At 33.0% G+C, this 5,753-nt stretch overlaps 1 long non-coding RNA gene across 1 annotated transcript; it reads left to right on the top strand.

Moving 5' to 3' along the window:
- The first annotated feature begins 3,665 nt into the window (after window positions 1-3,665).
- LOC121173097 (uncharacterized) lies at window positions 3,666-4,242 on the top strand. Its single transcript, XR_005887290.1, has 3 exons — window positions 3,666-3,766; window positions 3,870-3,938; window positions 4,012-4,242. It is a non-coding gene; the product is annotated as an uncharacterized lncRNA (long non-coding RNA).
- The last annotated feature ends 1,511 nt before the right edge of the window (window positions 4,243-5,753 follow it).

Below are 5,753 nucleotides of genomic sequence, written 5' to 3'. Positions count from 1 at the left end.
CAGTTTTTGATTGTGAGAAGTTTTGTACTTGATAACTTTATTTACTTAGCTGAAATGAAAACGCAACGGCGAGGCAAGTGACTTTTTCGAAGAGAAGAAGAGGATTAATCAAAAAGGCTGAAGAACTTTCAGTTTTGTGTGATGCTGATGTTGCTCTCATCATTTTCTCTTCTACTGGCAAGCTCTTTGAATACTCTAACTTAAGGTCTTTCTTTCTCTCATGAATGAAAATTAGAGTTAGAACAATGTATTTTTTGGTACTTTTAATTTTTATATTCTTAAAGTTTATGTGTGCATCAATGGAAGCAGACTATAAAAGATGAAAGGAAGTCTATAAATACATTTTCAGAAATAATGAAAACAATGTTTTGATATTTATTAAATTTCTAAAAATGCTAGATCTTTTTTCAAAAAATGGAGAAAATATTGATCTACATTCTCTTATGCTTATTAAAAGTGAAAACAAACACAGGAAACATTTTTTTTTGTTTTTGAGAAAACAAACACAGAAAACATGAAAAGTAGACAAACTCCTATGTTGTGCATTTGTTTAGAACTTTTTTTTTCAACTTTTATTTCAGCTAACATTAATTAGAGTCCCTTTTCCTGTGTTAACAAGACATGGTTGTATGTAATCTTGTGACGGAGTGTCATGTTCTTTTTACTAGTGCTGAGATTTTCAATTGTAATTTTCTGAAGTTGTTTGATTAAGTATCTAAGATAACTACTTATCTTAGCATCATTGTGCAAAGTGATGAGATTGACATTTTGAATCTAAGTTATTTACTATCTTTTGCTGCTGCCTGTCCTGTCTTAGTGTGTACAGTTTAGCCAAATAAAAAACTTATTATGTGCAATTAGTTTGAAGAGTTGGGTTCTTCCTTCAATGCAATCAATGTTTAATTTGTGACCTGTTTGATGGCTCTAACAGTAGCTTGTATAGAATTTCATAATTTATGTTAGTAAGTTAAGAATTACCATGAAAAGCCTTATAATATAACTGGACTCTTACTATTATGTTACTATTAAAGATCTTTTTTTTCGAAGAAGCTTACTATTATAGGTCTTAACACTTTCAAATGCTTCAGATCTTATTATTTAACAAATAAACTTTGCATTATTGATATAATTCATAGTATTATGAAATTGAAAGTAAGCATACTCAAACAAATATGATGAATTTGTCTAACATCGGAATATGATTAATTTGATTGCTTGTGTTTGTGTTTTATCACTTTATTTATATGTTCCATTTCCATTCTCAACCCTTATTGTTTTATCTTTTTGGTCATCCATTACAGGGGATAGTATTATAAGCATAGAGACTAGTGATTAGTATTTAAACTTGAGCCAACAATTTAAAGGTGAGTATTACCAAGGTCTACATTATTGTTTAAGCATATTTCAACTGTCCCTTTTTCCTTTTTTTACTTGCTCAATGTTGATATTGCTGTAATATTCCTATCATTTCTTGCTTCATTAGGAATTATTGAAATGTGACTCTAATAGATTTTTTATGAATTATTGGTTTTAGATGGCAAATGAAGGTACCTCTCAACCACAATGTCCACTCATTTCTCAAGGAAGTACACATCATCCAACTCTAAATGGACAAGAAAGTTCACATCAACCAACTCCAAATGGACAAGAAAGTTCACATCAACCAACTCCAAATGAAAGTGCTAACCCGTCAATTGTTGCTCCTACTCCCACAACAACCGATACTATGGAGGTTGATAGTGCAGCAACACAAAACCGTCCAAAAAGGCGTAGAAGTGAAGTTTGGGATCATTTTGAAAAGATCATTGTTGATGGAAAAGTTAAGGCTAGATGTAATTATTGCAAGAAAGATCTTGGTGGATCATCAAATGACGGGACATCACACTTAAAAGGACATTTATTGATTTGTCCTCACAAGAAGATTTTGGAAGGTAAAACGGATAAAGGACAGACATTTCTTACTGCTAAAACTTTGCAAGGTAAACAAGAGTTGGGTACTTGGAGTTATAATGTTGAAAATGTTAGGAAAGAGCTTGCACATGCAATTATTTTGCATGAATATCCACTTTCGATTGTGGATCATATTGGTTTTAGAAGATACTCAGCTTCTCTCCAACCATTATTTCAAGTCCCTTGTAGAAATACTATAAAAAAGGAGATACTCAAAGTGTACGAATGTGAGAGATCATCATTGTTGAAGTTGATAGAAAGGCTTGAAGGACGAGTGGCCATTACTTCTGACATGTGGACTTCGAGCAATCAAAAAAGAGGGTATATGGCTGTGACTGCTCATTACATTGATGGAAATTGGACTTTGCATAGTCAGATTTTGAGGTAATTATATTTTCTTCAAAAAATAGTTTACTTATGTGAATGTATGTATGTTCTTGAAAATTTAAGTTTCATTAGTACTCTGTTGCATGCATTAATGTAAATGGTTTATTAACTTTCTTATTTAAGTTTCATTAATATTATAGTGAATCTTATTATGTTAGGTTTATTTATGTTCCTGCACCTCATACAAGTGAAAGACTTAGTGATGTGTTGGTTGAATGTTTGATGGATTGGAACATTGATAAAAAATTGTCTACTATCACTTTGGACAATTGTAGCACAAATGATGCAATGGTTGAAAAAATTAAGGCTAGGCTGAAACCAGATTCACTATTAAGGGATGGGGCCTTACTTCATATGCGTTGTTGCGCACATATACTAAATTTGATTGTAAAAGATGGCTTAGAAGTTGTGAAAGATGGGGTAGAGAGGATCCGGGATAGTGTTGCATTTTGGACTGCAACACCTAAAAGGAAGGAATATTTTGAGTCGACAGCGAATCAGTTGAAAATCTCTTGCACCAAGAAATTGGCTTTAGATTGTCCGACTAGATGGAATTCCACTTACAAGATGCTTGAAGTTGCCATTTTGTATGAAGATGTATTTAATCGATTAGCACTTCGGAGAAATGGGTACACTTGTTTGCCAACAAGTTCACAATGGAAATTTGCAAAAGATATTTGTGAAAAATTGAAATTGTTCAACTCTATCACTGAAGTGTTTTCTGGCACTAAGTATCCAACTGCCAATGAATACTTTCCTAAGATTTGTGAGATCAAAGAAGCAATACTTGAGTGGATTGAATCCTCTGATGAATTGATAAAAAAAATGGCCGAGAACATGTTGGTAAAGTTTGATAAGTATTGGAGTGTGATTCATGAAATAATGGGTGTCGCTGCTGTTTTGGATCCTAGGTACAAAACTGATTTGCTTGAATATTATTATGCAATCTTCTATGGAAATGATGTTGATCATCAAGTTAAGTCAATCCGACAATTGTGTTATGACTTGCTTTATGATTATCAATTGAGAATGAACAATGATTCTAGTGGTGATTCTCAAATATTGGAAGCTAATGTTGGTAATGTTGGCAGTGATGGTTTGAAAAAATTTGATTTGTTTGTGATTAAGAAAAAAAGAGCTAGAACTTCATATGTTAGAACAGAGTTGGATGTTTATTTGGATGAGGAAGTTTTACCAAGAAGTCCAAATTTTGATATTTTATTGTGGTGGAAGTTGAATGGTGTCAAGTATCCAACACTTCAAGCAATTGCAAGAGATGTGTTGGCGATTCCTGTTTCTACTGTAGCTTCTGAATCTGCATTCAGTACCAGCGGTTATATTGTAAGCCCTCATCGAAGCCGACTTCATTGGACCACTTTAGAGGCTTTGATGTGTGCTAGAAGTTGGTTATGGAGTGCTGAGAACTCGGGTAAATTTTTAATTTATTCATTTAAATATGAATGTATTTGAATTAGTTAATAATTTTGTATATTTTAAAGATTGTCATTGTTTATATTGTGTTATATTGATAGGTAATTTTAATTCTAATGTGGGAAATGAAAATGCTATTTTACTCACTGAAATGGAGTCTGATGATGAAGGTATTCTTTTTAAAGATTGAATTAAATTTGTCAAGTTAAATATTTATATTCTAACTTTTATTTTTCAATATAGGTGAACCGACAGAACCATTGATAACTGACGTTACTTCTGTTGCAATCTCCCGCCTTGAAGATGATGATTTTTATTAAACTTGGTTCATTTGGAACTTTTTTCTGTTTTGATGATTTGAAATACTTTGTTGTTTTGAATATGTATTGGTTCCGAGCTAGAATGATATTGAGAACGAACTTAAAATGTTATGAGCTCTTTGGAAGCTTTTGTCGTTTTGAATATGGATTGGTTATGAGTTGTAATAATATTTAGACAAAATTTGAAGATGTTCTAAGCTTGTTAGAAGCTTTTGTTTTAATTATCTTCTCACTAAACAGGTTTTTTAGAAGCTTTTGTTATTAGTTCTTTTTGTTACTGTGAAAAAAATAATTTTTTTTACTACAATTTTCGCGGGTGGGGTTGGGGCGGGGCTGGGAAACCCGTCCCCGTTGGGGGCAGGTCTGGGTGTACAATTTTTATCCCCGACGGGTTTGGGGGCGGGGGCGGGGCTGGGTACAGTGAAGCGGGGGCGGGGGCGGGTATGTTAAAACCCGCCCCCGCCCCGCCCCGTTGCCATGTCTAGACTTTAGTACTCAATCCCTACTATATTGATGTTCATTTAGGTTTTAATCAATGGTTGTGTGTTACACGACCTTGTGCATATATCTTGTTTCGTGAGTATCACTTAGATATTAGCCCATATCTCACAATGGCAGCCCCACCACCACACTCACTAGGTGAATCCTCAAAGAGTGGTTTGTGACCCTCCACCGCTACAATAATTGTCATTGGATTCACTAAGAGGTATTTTTATACCAGAAAAAAATACACATATGTAAATACCTCAACCTTAATATTGTCACAATTTATAATACACCTCGTCATAGAAATGAGAAACGGAACAATTTCGTAAAAATTATTTTGATGTATTTTAGTCAACAAACAATTTCTTTGTTACCCGTTGAACTCCATTCATGAGATCACCAATCACACGGAGACAGGTGTCCATTGTTGTAACTAAATAATGAGTTTTAGTCTTATTCCCCTCGACGGCTCAAGTATTTGTTGGCGCATTAACCCTTTTGTAAGCAGATCCGCAATATTATGTTCTGACCTTCCTAATCTACCAACTGTATATGCAATGTCAGGCCTAAAGAAGTTTGTCAAATGCAACAAAGAACCAATAATTTGAGAATATTTATGAGAAAAAAATCCTTTACTCAAAATTTTATTTAACTTAATGGATGAGTCTTAAGACGTAGAAAGAGGTTTCACATCAAAATAATTAAACTTCTTCAATAACTTTTCAATATAATGTGATTGGGTTAAAACCGTGCCATTGTCCTTCTTTATAATCTTAATACCCAAAATCACATCTATAGGACAAATGTCCTTCATATCAAAATTACTAAACAAGAAAGACTTCACAACATTTATGAAATGCATATTACTACCAAATATCAATATGTCATTCACATACAAACATAAAATGACACATCCACTATCATCAAATTGTTTCACATACACACATTTATCACTATTATTGATTTGAAAACCATATGAAGGGACAACTTGATCAAACTTTTCATGTCATTGCTTTGGAGCTTGTTTCAAACCATATAAAGATTTAACAAATTTGCAAATTTTTTTTTCTTTACCCAGTTCTACAAAGCCTTCAGGTTGACTCATATTAATTTCTTCTTCTAAATCACCATTTATAAAAGCAATTTTTACATCCATTTGATGAATTTCCAAATTAAAAA

The sequence above is a fragment of the Glycine max genome, chromosome 11, assembly GCF_000004515.6.
Source record: "Glycine max cultivar Williams 82 chromosome 11, Glycine_max_v4.0, whole genome shotgun sequence".
In the NCBI taxonomy this organism is placed as follows: Eukaryota; Viridiplantae; Streptophyta; class Magnoliopsida; order Fabales; family Fabaceae; genus Glycine; species Glycine max.
The sequence above is the reverse complement of the archived record's forward strand: the minus strand, read 5'-3'. Positions and strand labels throughout refer to the sequence as shown.